Source organism: Cuculus canorus, chromosome 24, assembly GCF_017976375.1.
Source record: "Cuculus canorus isolate bCucCan1 chromosome 24, bCucCan1.pri, whole genome shotgun sequence".
NCBI lineage: Eukaryota > Metazoa > Chordata > Aves > Cuculiformes > Cuculidae > Cuculus > Cuculus canorus.
The window spans coordinates 4,202,366-4,217,430 of NC_071424.1; the positions used below are offsets into that span (position 1 = coordinate 4,202,366).

Here is a 15,065-nt window from a genome sequence, read left to right on the forward strand (position 1 = left end):
CAACAAGGTGACAACCCCATGATTTGGGGCACCAAAGGCATTTAGAAGTAAAAAGAGACACAGACAGAGCAGCCGGTGCCACCGCTTGTACCACAGCCCTTTTTATTTTGGCCTTTAATATTTAAGCATCCCTCCACGTAGCCTTAAATAAAGCTTCAGCAGAGAGCGTTTTGCAGAGTTCAAGTTCCCCTCCCCACAGGACCATTCGAGTCAGCGTCGTTAAGGAATTGGCAGAGTCAGGGAAAAATTGTTCCCTGTGTCAGTGAATTTGTTACTGAACTGTCTGGAGTGCAATCCTGAGCGCATTTGCTGCCGGGAGCTCTTCCCTCTTCACCATCCTCCTCGTTCAGCACACGGAGAACCCTTCTCTCAGGTATTTTTCCTCCTCTTTTGGTCCAAAACAACCAAAAGTAGTGGGAAAGCCCAAGGTTTGCCCCTGGGGTGGGGATTGCGGAATAGAAAACATCTTTTCCTCCAAACCACCAGCACAGCCGTGCCCGTGGCAGGGGGGAAGGATGCTGCCCTCAGCCCCTGCTCTCCAGGCATCCTCCTGCATCCATCCGCTACTGGAGTCACGGCAGGAGCAGCTCTTGGCACCATTCCTGCGCCGACAGCTACCCTGAATAATTCATAGCCCGTTCTCCCCAGGTCTCAGGAGTCTCCTTTCCTTCGCCTACAAAGCAACAAACCCATTTCCTTTTGTTCTTTGAAGCAAGGGAGAAGCAGAGGAGCAGTGGAGGCTTTTTTATAGTGAGGGATTGAGCGTGCCACCTGCGAAGGAAGCCTCCTCGGCTTTGCTCACCTCACCCCTTAGACTTTTGAGTACGATATATTACCTTCGAGAACAGCACATCCCAACACAGAGCGCGGTGCCCGGATGTGTATCCCCTCCTCGCTTTAAATGCTGCAGTTACAGGTGAGGGCTGCTCGCTTCTTGGTGTCATGCGATGATGCTGAAAGAATTCACAATGACATAGGAGACCTCGGAGAGGGATGACAGCAGCTTGTGACCCTTAGCAGGGAGCTCTGGAAAGCTGGGGACCACCTCAGGCTGGGCTGAGGCTTTGCAGCTGGATTTGCCATGGGTGTAAGAGGGATGGAACAGAGCGCAGGGCTGTGGTTCGCTGGGCAGAGGCAGACGCTGGCAGTGATGCCGACAGCGATGCCTTCTGGCTGCCCTCACCTGCTGCCTCGCCAGATGTGTCACCCTACGTGACACCACAGCAGCGGGGCCAGCGCCGTTTGCAAAGCCAGCAGAGGTCCCACACAACCTGCCTGCCCCAGGGATGCTTTGCAGAGGGAATTATCTCCAGCAGATTAGGTTTACCTCCTTGGTGCATCCGCCCTGCTGCAAGGAGCCATCTCGAGGTGGTTGTTGTCCAGATAGGATCCTGAGCACAGCTGGTCGAGAGATGCTCAGAGGTGCAGACAGCTTGAAGTCATCCACCGTGCAAAGGAGGAGCTGCTTTATTCCAGGGCAAAGCTGCAGATGGAAAGGAAAAGTAACCAAGGAACAAGGGACAGGAGGAGAGGAAGCGTCCTCAAGTTGCACCAGGGGAGATGTAGACTGGATATCAAGACAAACTTCTTTATTGATAGAGCGGAGAAAGCTCTGACAGAGGCTGCCCAGAGCAGTGATGGAGTCTCCATCCCTGGAGGGGCTCAAAAACCACTTGGCTGTGGCACCTGGGGACACAGTCTATAGCAGGGATGGGGTTGGGCTGATAGTTGGACTGGATGAGCTGAGAGATCTTTGACACAACCTTAACGACTATGAAAAAGATAAACCCATTCCCTCTGGCTTCTGCCTCCAGCCGCTCTCTGACCAAGGTGGCAGCATCTGATGATGCTCCCCTCCTCCTCGAACAAATCCCAGCAAGAAATTAAAGCCTCCAAACTGCAGCATTGGTTTCTCCAAAGCTGTGCCGGGCAGGGATAGAGGAGGAGAGCAGCAGCCAGGCACTCTGCAACCAAAAGCTAAAACCCCATCGAGCCCTCATCGATTCAACCTTTCAGCAGCAGAAAGCATCTCATTGAAAGGGTTTTCTTTTTTTTTTTTTGTCCCCCTTGTTCAAAACACTGTTTTTTGGAGGTATGAAGCCATAATTTTCTCGCAACTGCCTGCCAGGCCATGCTCCTCTCATTTTTCAAATCCAGGGGCTTTTAAAGATGTTCTTTATCGATCCAACACTTATTTATATGCGAACAATAGGAGAAGATGGTTAGTTCAGTTATTAAATTTAGAGAGCTGACAAAAGCAATCAGAAGATACATCACTTAATAGGAGATTAAGAGGGAAGCAGCAGGAGCCCCGGTTTCTGACCCAGTGTTTCAGACTGGTTTATATGTGTATATCTACGCATTTTACTGCTTAGATGGCAACATAATAAAATGATACAATTGCGCGCTTACCCACGGGGTTTTATCACTAATTGATTTTGCAACAGCTCATCTAAACTCAGTTCTTTTGCATGGGCTGCATGGAAGGGGATTGTCCCGTCCAGGGGTATCTCCTGGCAGAGGGCAACCTAGGGCTGCAGGGCTGTGGCCAAACTGGGGTCACGATGGACACAGCAAAGACCTTGAGCTTAGTCCCGCTGTCCTCAGCGAGATAGAGCCTGGGGACCACCCCTGCCACGAGCAAGTCATACCCAACCTCTTCTTTGGCTCAGCCTGTGGTGTCCGCACGTCGAGGGCTCAGACCATGCAGCAAGCCGAGCTGGCTAAGCAGCAGCACAGCGCTCAGCCTCTCCTCATCCCAGAAAGCAATGGCACGTCTCTTCTGGAATCCTCAACACAAAAAGGAGATGGAACTGTTCAACAGGTCCAGAGGAGGCTACAAGGATGATCCGAGGGCTGGAGCACCTCCCGTCTGAGGACAGGCTGAGAGTTGGGGTTGTTCAGCCTGGAGAAGGCTCTGAGGAGATCTTATAGTGACCTTCCGGTACCTGAAGGGGCTACAGAAAAGCTGGGAAGAGATTCTTCACAAAGGCTTGTGGGGACAGGATGAGGGGGAATGGGTATAAACTGGAGAGGGGCAGATTTAGACTGGACATAAGGAGGAATTTCTTCATGATGAGAGTGCAGAGGCCCTGGCCCAGGTTGCCCAGAGCAGTGGTGGCTGCCCCATCCCTGGAGGTGTTCCAGGCCAGGTTGGATGAGGCTTGGAGCCCCTGATCCAGTGGGAGGTGTCCCTGCCCATGGCAGAGGGTTGGAACTGGATGATCTTTAAGGTCCCTTCCAACCCAAACTATTCTACGACTCTATGTCACTCCTCACCCTCTCCACTGGGACCATGGCATGATGTCACCGCTGCTTGCAGAAGGAAATCAATATTTCTCATGACATGGAAAGGCAGACAAATGGGAACCCGATTTCAGGATTCTTTAACTCATTTTCACCCGATTAAGCTTTAATCCATCTTCATTATGCTTCCTTTTCATTAAAGCTCCTCATACTCCAAGGACAAGACATCCAGTGACAATTATTTGTTCTTTAAAGTTTGATGAATTTCAGATGTGGATCGGATCTGGGCATAATAAGCACTTGGTTAAATATCCTGGAACAGAAGCAACTTCCAGTACCTGCACGGAGTCTACAAGAAAGCTGGGGAGGGCCTACTCATAAAGGTTTGTGGTGACAGGACAAGGGGGAACAGGGATAAACTGGAGGGCGGTAGACTTAGACAAGATATAAGGAAGAACTTCTTCACCATGAGAGTGGTGAGACACTGGAAGAGGTTGCCCAGGGAAGCTGTGGCTGCCCCATCCCTGGAGGTGTTCAAGGCCAGGTTGGATGGGGCTTGGAGCCCCTGATCCAGTGGGAGGTGTCCCTGCCCATGGCAGGAGGTTGGAACTGGATGATCTTTAAGGTCCCTTCCAACCCAAACTATTCTATGATTCTACTCTTTAGGAGCCCAGGGACAACCCACCCCTTTCCCATAGGGGAAATCACCCCTCTGCACTATCCCCAGGGAATCAGCCCATCCCCAAACCCAGTCCAAGGTCTCACCTTTGAAAGAATCATCCAGGAGTTATTGCCTTCCACTTTTCCAGAAATACATCGGTATTTTCAGGCACTGTTAGTTCACAGGCAGCCAGGATCATCCCAGCATCACTCACTCACCGCAGATAACCGCACACAGCACAGGTTCCATCACCTCCAGCAGCACCGCTGACCTGAGGTTGCTCAGCATCCCTGGCTGCTACCACCTAAATTCCCATACAATTGAGGGAAGCAGCCAGCCTTTGCCAGGAAACAGCTGGAAATCTGAGCCCAAAGGGTATTTGAGTGTCTAACTCTTCTCCCTGCTGCAGCTGGGATTGCTCCTCCTTACCCAAGTATTGCCATCATCTGTTTTAGGAAAACTGCAGTAATTGGCTCAATTCATTTTAAATCAGTTATCGTTTGTGCAAGCAGCAGTCAAGGGAAAAGCAGCTTGTAGTTAATAACGTCCTTAATTTGGAGACATCCACAGGGATGAGGCAGGAGAGCTCCGCAAGGGGCCATTTCTTTGGTTTTCGCCCCACGGTGGCTGCAACTACAGGGCACAAACCCAGCTCCTGCCTCGAAAAACAGGGATGAGCGTGGACAGGTGAGGCTGCAAGGACTGCGATGGGTCCCACGTCATACAGAACTCCTCCTGCCCCAGGGCTGACCCCTCTTCAGGCTGGGCCATTGCTTTCTGCGCTTTCTCCTGGGATGTATTTATCACATCCGAGTGCAGAAGCAGCAGCCGGGATGCCGGAGGGTCTGGCTCTGTCTATTTGTCTCTGCCAAAGGAAAAGCATCGTCCAGCCACGCCAGCAGCTCTGGAAGCCAAAAGAGAAGATTAAAAACTCCCCCTTTCCCTCTGTACCGACACACAGAGTTGGGGGGGGTCCAAACCTCACCCCAGAGAGCAGGGGTGTTGGTACCATGGGGCAAAGCTGCCCCTCAGGGAAAAAGCTGTTGGGTTTAGAGCATGAGAGAGGCCAAGATCTCCCCATTACCAGCGCTGGAGGTGCAGTGCAGAGCCCCAACAGCCTCTCCTCCGCTTGGCTGAACCCAGGGAGACCGAGGCAAGTGTTTGCACCCCAGAAAAGGATGCACAAGCACCTACAATTATGCCATTTCCCAGCACGGACATCCCCAGCCTGTGCAAAGGTTTCCTGACTGCCTCACTGCTGCCTGTGTCACGTTAGCAGCCATTAAAAGATTCAAACTGCAATCCCTTACTTTTATGAACAAATGGCCCTGGATGGATGATTCAGGCAGCAGTCAATTCCCAGCAAGAAAGTGTCAGCAAAAAGCCAGCTTCTTTCATGTAGCTGGATAACTGCAAATAAAAGTAGGGAATTATTAGCACTTAATACTTGGTGGTTCTTTTACTCCCGAGTGCTCTTCTCTGGTAGATGCCAAGCGCTTCACAGAAACTAAGGGGCAGGGGGGCCTCGTGTAGGGCAGATGCATGGGTTGCGGTGATGGCTATGGACACCGAGACCATCCCCATCGTGCTGCCAGCGCTCTACTCCAGCCTATCCCCTCCAGAGCCCCTTTTCCGCATCCCCTTCCTACCCCACCCATCCCCTCCTCACCCCTGCTCTCCCCCTGGGTTCCCATTCACAGCCACCAACACAGATGTCTTGGGTCCCCTCAGCTCCACCCCATCCATCCTCTCCTCAAACTCCCACTCACAGCTCACCGTCACCAACATGGGACTCTTGGGGCTCCCCAGCTTCCACTTCCACCCCATCCATCCCTTCCTCAGCCCCACTCTCTCCCTCGGTTCCCATTCACAGCCACCAACACCAGAGCACTGGGTCCCTCCAGCTCCCATCTTCTCCCCATCCACCCCCTCCTCACCCCTGCTCTCTTCCCACATTCACACCTGCAGCTCACCATCACCAACATGGGACTCTTGGGGTCCCTCCAGCTCCCACCTCCACCCCACCCCATCCATCCCCTCCTCCCCACTGCCCTCTCCCTGTGTTCCCACAGCTCACTGTCACCAACATGAGACTCTTGGGGTCCCCCAGCTCCCACCTTCACCCCATCCATCCCCTTCTCTTCGCTGCTCTCTCCCTGAGTTCCCATTCACACCCACCAGTGTGGGTGTCTCGAGTATTCCAGCTCCCACCTCTACCCCATCCATCCCCTCCTCACCACTGCCCTCTCCCTGAGTTCCCACTCACAGCTCACTGTCACCAATGTGGGACTCTTGGGGTCCCCCAGCTCCCACCTCCACCCCATCCATCCCCTCCTTATCGCTGCTCTCTCCCTGAGTTCCCATTCACACCCACCAATGTGGGTGTCTCGAGTATTCCAGCTCCCACCTCCACCCCATCCATCCCCTCTCCCCATGTTCCCACCCCACAGCTCACTGTCACCAACATGGGACTCTTGGGGTCCTCCAGCTCCCACCTCCACCCCACCTATCCCCTCCTCTTCACTGCCCTCTCCCAGGGTTCCCATTCACACCCACCAAGGTGGGAGCATTAGGTCCCCCCAGCTCCCATCCTCTCCCCCTCCTCATCCCTGCCCTCTCCGTATTCCCGTTCACAGCCACCAACGCCGGAGCATTGGATCCCCCAACCTTGCCACGGCACCAGCTCTGCCCTGGGAGCACCCAGGGCATCTTCCCCCTCAATCCAGAGCTGCTCGTGGCAGTGAACAACCACGAAGATGCTCACCAGCCTCCTCCAGACTCTCTCTTTCACCTTCATCAAAACCGCCTCTATTTTTCTTGTTCATCAGACTGACAAATGGGCAGAAAACAGACTTCTGGCTATTTCCTGCGCAAGCTGCCCACTCCTCCTCTCCCCTTGGCGATGACTGAGAGCTGAGGAAGCAGGAATAGCATATAAATTTCCTCCCTCCTTTAATAAATACCTCTATTACCTAGCGCTTTCTCCTAGCTCGCTCCGGCTAGCGGCTGCAGGCTCCTTCTCGCTCACTTGGCGGCTTGCTGCCCGCCAGGCAGACGTGATAAACTGGAATTCTCATTTCTATAGGGAATAAACAGCGGGATGGAGCCAGGCAGGCAGCAAAAGGCTGGGGGCTGCTCAGAGGGGGGAGAAAACCCCACTCTGGTGTCTATTTGCAGTTTTGCATCAGCTCACGGGGAGATAAGTGGATTAATTTATTAGGGAATGTGGAGTTGAGGCTTGTCTGCGTGCACGGCAGCAGCTCGCGTCCTCTCTTTGGACACCGTGGGCTGGTGTTTGGTGGGGAGGAGGGTTCCAGGGTGCAGCCAGGCTTGTCCTGGGCACCACCACACACCTTTAGGTGGTCCTGAGATTTAACGGAGGAAGGGAACGAGGACAAATCCCGCTTAAAAACCTCACCAAGATGGTGCAGAAGGAGCAGGAGGGTTTGATGGCAGAGGGAAAGCTGTCAGAGAAGTGATTTGCACTGTGGTCAGCAGCAAAATCAGTCTCCTGAGGCAGCTGCTATGATGCAGAAGCAATACAGGTGGCTTCTGCCAGAACACCACTGATTGCAGACAAAGTCATGATGTCTCGGGAAAGGAGAAACACCTGCCTGTCAGCCCTGCAGAAGGTTCCTGCATGGGAAGAAAACATGGAAAAGGCATTGTTGAGGTAGGGGCTGCAATTGGAGACCCCACATCCACACAGAGGGGATGCTGAGAGCCCCACCAGCACGGCTCGGGTGGCAGAGGATGGTGTTTTCATAGCACTGCAGCCAAGCAGCCTCCTCCTGCAAACCCATTCTGCCCCGAGCTCCCAGATCCATGCATCTCAAACCCCTTCTGCTGGCGGCACAGAGCAGGAAAGGAGAAACGCCCTCAACTCACACCCACAATGCAACCAGTAACATCCAGACAGTTCAAGACAGACAGAGCGCCATAAAAATCCAGAAGCCACACGAAGCGAGCTGCAGACCTCAGGGCATAAGGCAATCTGTGTGATTTTCAGCAAGATGGGAATGTCCTTGCACGGATCTTCCCATGGGTGTCTCTTGGCATCATCAGAGCTCTGCAGGCACCAGTGCATCTCTGCCACCAAGAGCTCCCTGCCCGGGATGTGGCAGCACCGCTTGACAGCTTGCACTGACAAACCCTGCACAGAGGTGACTCCTAAAAACATTTCCAATGATGCTGCAAAGAGACATAAGAGGGCCAGGATTTGTCCCTGCTTTGCCTTAGTGAACAGCTACTCCATGCAATCCTGACCGGGCTGCTCCAGCCCAGCCGGGGCTGCAGCCTGTGCGCAAAAGCATCCTGTGCAAAACCTAATGCACCACCCTTGGATTCCCATCCTCAGCTCCGGTGCATGAATGAAAAGCCATGAGGCTGGCAGCCTGATGGCTTGCTGTATTGCCTTTTACTCCTAACCCTTTCCTGCAGCTTTTGGGGGCACTCGGAGCAAGCTTCATGATGTCAAATGAAGAATCATAGAATCACTAGGTTGGAAAAGACCTCTTAGATCAAGTCCAACTGCCGCTGCACGCTGGATCCCTTGGAAGCGCACGCAGCCTGAGTGGCTCAGGTATCCCAGTGGGATGGCAGAGACCTTGCTGCATCCCTACCCCACCCGGGCTATAGGACAACAGGGAAAAGCCAGCAAGTTTTCACATCTCCAGTGTCACCAACAGCCCCTTGGGAGACCAGGCTACCCCCATCTGCACCGGGCACATAGAATCGCCAGGTTGGAAAAGACCAACCATCCTATCTGCCACTAAACCATGTCCCTGAGCACCTCATCTACCTGTCTTTCCAATCCTTCCAGGGATAAGGACTCTACCACCTCCCTGGGCAGCCTCTGACAGGGCCCCATGACCCCTTCTGTGAATGCTTTTTTTCTAATATCCAACCTGACCCTCCCCTGACACAGCTTGAGGCCATTCCCTCTTGTCCTGTCCCCTGTCACTGGGGAGAAGAGCCCAGCTCCCTCCTCTCCACCACGTCCTTTCAGGCAGTTGTAGAGAGCAATAAGGTCTCCCCTCAGCCTCCTCTTCTCAAGGCTCTCTCAGCCGCTCCTCGTCAGACGTTCTCCAGCCCCTCACCAGCTTCGTTGCTCTTCTCTGGACACGCTCCAGAGCCTCAACATCCTTCTTGTGGTGAGGGGCCCAGAACTGAACACAGTACTCAAGGTGCGGTCTCACCAGTGCCGAGTACAGAGGGAGAATCCCCTCCCTGGACCTGCTGGTCACACCGTGTCTGATCCAAGCCAAGATGCCATTGGCCTTCTTGGCCACCTGAGCCACTGCTGGCTCATGGTCAGTCGCTGTCAACCAGCACCCCCAGGTCCTTCTCTTCCGTGCAGCTCTCCAGGCACTCTTCCCCCAGTCTGTAGCACTGCACAGCGTTGTTGTGCCCCAAGCGCAGGACCCGGCATTTGGCCTTGTTGAACCTCATCCCATTGGTCTCAGTCCAGCGGTCCAGCCTGTTCAGATCCCTTTGGATCCTCCCTACCCTCCAGCAGATCCACACTTCCTCCCAGCTCAGTATTGTCTGCAAACTTGCTTTCTATAAGCACAGCTGCCGCAGCCCCACCATCCCATCTCCCACCCACCACGCAGGCAGCGTTGCTGTCCCCGTTCCCTCCAGCCCACGAGCTGCCCACACCCTCACAGCTGGATTGACAGCAGTGCTTTACAAAGCAAACCCACCTTAAAAAGGAGTATTACAGGGTGGCAGTCACCCAATTTCCCTCATAGGCAGCACTTGGTGCGTCTCATTCGTTTCCTGGAGTCTATTTAACTTCTACATTTAACAAGCTCCTAAACAAGCGATAGCAGCAAGTGGCAGTGCCCGGCTCCCAACCTACGAGCGGCATTTCAGGGGCCAACCCGCCAGCAGCATGAGCAATGGGAAATTCTCTCAAATGTCTCTTTGATTTATGGCTCTCGTTAATTCTCCAGGAGGTGCACAAGCTGCCCCGAGTGCATGAAACCTCAGAGGGATAAATAATTTACCAGGTGGTTAAATATTCTTTAAGGTCTAGAGAACATCAGCAGGAGCACAGATTTCAGGGGATAAAATAAAACTACAAATTGAGCATTAAAAAAAAAAAAAAGGGGGGGGGGGATGACCCAAACTGGGCACTGCCATTGCCTTAGTGTTGAACAAGTACTGAGATACAGCAGCAAAGTCAATGCCACGGGAGGGAAAGGACTAGAATATCCCATCGCTGGTGCCTTTCATCCAGTGGGATGAGCCAGAGCACGGAGCAGGCTTGGCCTGAGGTTACAGGGGAATAGCTCACCCCTACCTGTGCCAAAAAAACCCTGTATTAAACAGGGAGCAGGGAGGGAAGCAGGGGGAAGCGAATGCCCAGGGCATACAGGGAGAGGATGCTGCCTTGCCTGGCAGGGCTCGAGCAAATCCACATCTTACTTTGGATGATGCCGATGCTCAAAGCAGAGCAGCTCCACCACATTCCTGGCATAGCCTGATGTCCTCAGAGGCCACGCTAGAAGGACACAACACCCTAGCACCAGATACCTGATGCCATGGGATGCCAAGGGGACATTTTTCCCCCCACTTCTTGCCCTTTCTCCTCCCATGAAATCCTACCGAGGCACAGAGTTGAGGGAGGCACTTCCACCCAGCGCTGGAGGGGAACGAGCAACCCTTGGGCTGCCGCCAGAGGAAGACCACAGCGCAAGAGCCACCACTGACCAAAGCAGAGGGGTGGAATGGAGAACCCAAAGTGCAATGTTGCCCCAAAGTTGCAATGTTGCCCCAGCAGCATTTCAGCCTCAGATCAGGATGTTTGGGGACTCCCCAAGAGCAGCAGGGCAGCTTCAAGCCTCACTGGCAGCCCACGGTGCATGGCAGCACCCCACAGCACCCACAATCTCCCCACAGCACCGGCTGCCAGGGAGGATGGGAGAGGTAGATGGCAGCAAAGCCTATTTCTTGCTGCAGCTGGGATGCGACAGCCTGGTCCCTGCTCATCCACCACCACACAGAGTAGGTATTTCCAGACCATCCAGCCCTTTGCTTGATCCATCAGCTGAGTTTTCCACCACAGCTTCTTTTGGCCAGGTTTCTCTCTCCTTAAACAAGATTCAGAATGGAGGATGGATCTTAATTTCTCCCTGGTTAGGATGTATCAAGCAAATTAGCCAGCCAGGTGTATTAAAAATGCCTCTGTGCCTGGTGCTTGGCTCCTTGCCTGCCTCTCCTCCCTTCCCAGCATCCCTGGATGCCTCTGCAGCAGCAGCCAAGCTGCCACCTTGAATTCAAGTTGGGGGGGACAGGATGGTCCCTGTCCTTTCAGAGACCACACAGTGTTTCACTGTGGATGACCTGCCCTGCTCTCCCCTTGCAGGATGATCACTGCCACCCCTCCCTCACTACATCTCCAACCCCCCTCTCTCCATCCCTTTGCTGATTTTCAGGTCCTTGCTGGAGCTCAACACACGACTGAACAAGCTGAGCAATGCTCTGGTGAACAGGTTCCCCCCAAATCCCTCCCGAGAAGAGCCCCAGGGGATCCCTGCCTCTGTGGATCCCACAAGGACGGGGAAAATGAATGGATTGAGAGCTGGAAAGGGGAGCCCACGCTCAGTCCCTGTCCCAGATGGTTTATCATTGCTGCCCCTGATAAATGGATAATGAATAATTCACTGTTGGCTTTTGCTTTATGAAGTATTCATTGCATTCGAGGTTTCCAAAGTAATTAACTGTCCTATGAGCCCCGTGTAATGCAAGCCGGCCACAATCCATCTTCAACACTTCATTAGCAGGTTCCCACACCACTTTCATAAATTAAAGTGGAACAAACATACAAACAAAACTTTCACCTCCCTGGGATTCCCCAACCCCCAAGAGACTGAGCCATTGCATCCCCAGCGGGAGGCACTTCCACAACAAGAACACATGGGTGGGAGTCAGGATTGGACCAGCACAGGGGGGACACCTCTCACTGGATCAGGGGCTCCGAGCCCCATCCAACCTGGCCTGGAACCCCTCCAGGGATGAGGCAGCCACCACTGCTCTGGGCAACCTGGGCCAGGGCCTCCCCACCCTCACAGCAAAACATTTCTCCCTAAGATCTCATCTCCATCTCCCCTCTTTCATGAAAAAAACATTCCCCCTTGTCCTATCTCTGCACTCCCTGATCCAGAGCCCCTCCCCAGCTTTCCTGCAGCCCCTTTCAGCACTGGAGGCTGCTCTAAGGTCTCCCCACAGCCTTCTCTTCTCCAGGCTGAAGAACCCCAACTCTCTCAGCCTCTCCTCATGTTGGAGGTGCTCCAGTCCCCAGATCACCTCCTTGTCCTCCTCTGAACCCGTTCCAACGGTTCTATCTCCTTCTTATGTTGGAGATGCCAAAGCTGGATACAGGACTCCAGGCAAGATCTCACGAGGGTGGAATAGAGGGGGAGAATCACCTCCCTCACCCTGACAGCCACACAATGTGTCCCAGGACGCCTCCTCCAGCTTCCCAGCTCATCCATGCTCATCGATCCAGCACTCCAGGCTGTCATCGCCACTCCAGACCCATCCCACCCCACATCCAAAAGGCACAAGCTGGGCTGATAGCTGCTGCAGAGCTGGATCCATAGATCAAGCTTTGCCCCACATTGAGCAGCCCCAGAGAGACACAAGTCACTGGTGTAGCTGCCACCACCAGTCTCAGCCCGGAGGTGAGAGCACCGCAAGGTGACACAGCCAGCAATAAACACAGACAGGAGGGGGACTCGTCACCTTGATAGATGTGTAAAAATTCTCTCCAGTCCCCGTTGCTGAGTCAGCCTTTCTGACTTCAACAATTTACAGCAATAAACAGCGAGATAAGAGCAGACGCGCGTGGGACAACTAACCTGGGCGAGATGAGCGATGGCTCTGCCGACAGCCCTGCTTGCAGGGATGGCACTGAGCATGCCGCGTAATTAAAGGCAGCTTCTGGAACCAACCTCAGTTTGCATCCAAATGCTTAACCCCAACCCCCAGCCACAGGAATGGCTCAGCAGAAGGGAGGAGATCCAAACCTCATCACTAGGATCTCCTGCACAGATCCTATATGGGTTCTCCCAAAGCTCAGAGGAGCACCCTACCAGCCCCAAGGTCCACACACAGCTCCAGCAGCTCCTCTTCTTGCAAAGCCCTTCCCCAGCGCAACCAGCCCTTTATCAAGGACAGAGCCCTGGGTGTGCCGTGTGTCCTGCCAATTCCTAAATCATCCCAGCTGGGGCTCAACCCTCCCAGCCCCCTCTTTTGCTCACTGACCCTTCCAGCTGGGCTTTCCCCACTCCCTGCCTTCCTTGTGCCCTTCCCTAGCACCTTCCTCTTGGGTCTTCCAAGCTTTTTTGGAGGCAAATGGAGCTGTCAGGCTTGTCATCTCTGCCACCACTTACTGCCACTAAAGACGCGTATTCCCAAGATCCAGGCCTTGCCCTTTCCCATCACGCTTGTTGTGCCTCTCCCAGTGCATCCCTGGTGCAGTCACGACCTGCTCATTTTTTAACATGCCTCATCGAGTGCCTAATTGAATTGCTCCCCAATCCCACCAGCGTGACTGTGCAAAGCCTGGAATCTCTGTCCCACACGTGCTGCTCTCCCCAGAGCTGCCGGGGCCATCCAGGGATCCCAAAGCCGGCTTCTCACCCATGGCATCAGCCCAGGATGGGGTGGACAGTGAGATCATAGAATCATAGAATTGTTTGGGTTGGAAGGGACCTTAAAGATCATCCAGTTCCAACCCCTCTGCCATGGGCAGGGACACCTCCCACTGGCTCAGGCTGCCCAAGGCCCATCCAACCTGGCCTGGAACACCTCCAGGGATGGGGCAGCCACAGCTTCCCTGGACAACCTGTTCCAGGGCCTCCCCACTCTCATGGTGAAGAAATTCTTCCTTACGTCCAGTCTAACTCTGCTCCTCTCCACTTACACTCATTGCCCCTCATCCTATCCCCACAAGCCTTTGCGAACAGTCCCTCTCCAGCTTTCTTGTAGCCCCTTCAGGTACTGGAAGGTCACTATAAGGTCTCCTTGGCACCTTCTCTTCTCCAGACTGAACAACCCCAACTCTCTCAGCCTGTCCTCAGATGGGAGGTGCTCCAGCCTTGTAGCCTCCTCTGGACCCATTCCAACAGCTCCATCTCCTTCTTACGTTGAGGATTCCAGAACTGGACATAATCCTCCAGATGAGGTCTCACAAGAGAGGAACATAGGGACAGAATCCCCTCCGTCCCTGCTGGCCACGCTGCTTTGGATGCAGCTCAGGACACGGTTGGTTTCTTGGCTGTGAGCCCACGTTGCCGGCTCACGTCGAGCTTCCTATCAACCAGCGCCCCACGTCCTCCTCCGCAGGGCTGCTCTCAATCACATCATCCCCCATCCTGTACTGAATCGGGAATTGCCCCGACCCAGGCATAGGACCTTACCCTTGGCCTTGTTGAACCTCATGAGGTTCTCACAGCCCCACTTCTCCAGCCTGTCCAGGTTGGATGCCATCCTGTTCTTTTAGTGTGGCATCTGCACCACTCAGGTTGGTGTCATCTGCTAACTTGCTGAGGTTGCTGAGATGTGACTTCCCAACCAAAGGGTCCAAAGCACATGCCGGTGTCCCCTCCATAAGGACTGAGTTACAGCATGATACCCTCTGCTAAGAGTGATGGTGAAAGAAACTGATATCCCTGAGCTGGAAAACTGATAGGGTTTGAACTAAAAGTAATCAAGCGGCTCGAGGGAGGGCATCGGCTGCGTCAGCAGAAACAGCCAACGCAGCACAGCCCCTCTCCATCACTGAGGAGGTGGATTGTCCCCAGGGAGCCACTTCCACAGCGGCTCAAACAAATATTGTTTGAGAGCACGTGCGCTAAATCTGGAACCATGTATGCTGGCCCTAGGCTAGGCCATAATATACCTTCTGAGTTCAGGTACACGTGTCCTATCTTGCTATAAGCCTTGTTAAGGAAAAAAATTTAATAAAACTACTATATTGCAAAGAAAAAGCGGCAGTGCTTGATGGAGATATCTGCCCGGGCACTGCAGCCTTGAGTGGAATGGCTGGGCTCTACATCACAGTGGGGATGTGGGATCACAGGATGGTTTGGGTTGGAAAGGACCTTAAAGCCCATCCAGTTCCAACCCCTCTGGAGAAGCACGGACA

General features: G+C 53.7%; 1 long non-coding RNA gene across 3 annotated transcripts in view; it reads right to left on the reverse strand.

Moving 5' to 3' along the window:
- Positions 1 to 32: 32 nt before the first annotated feature.
- LOC128854427 (uncharacterized) overlaps positions 33 to 15,065 on the reverse strand; it is a 33,183-nt gene continuing 18,150 nt past the window's right edge. Inside the window, exons 1-7 of one of the 3 annotated variants that reach the window (XR_008453519.1) lie at positions 6,672 to 8,605; positions 5,218 to 5,317; positions 4,012 to 4,811; positions 3,280 to 3,529; positions 2,652 to 2,790; positions 1,328 to 1,483; positions 33 to 953 (exon numbers count right to left, since the gene is read on the reverse strand). This is a non-coding gene — a long non-coding RNA (uncharacterized LOC128854427). Of the gene's footprint in view, positions 954 to 1,327; positions 1,484 to 2,651; positions 2,791 to 3,279; positions 3,530 to 4,011; positions 4,812 to 5,217; positions 5,318 to 6,671; positions 8,606 to 15,065 lie in introns of those variants that run through there. The other 2 variants (XR_008453518.1, XR_008453517.1) reach the window with 2 other exon arrangements.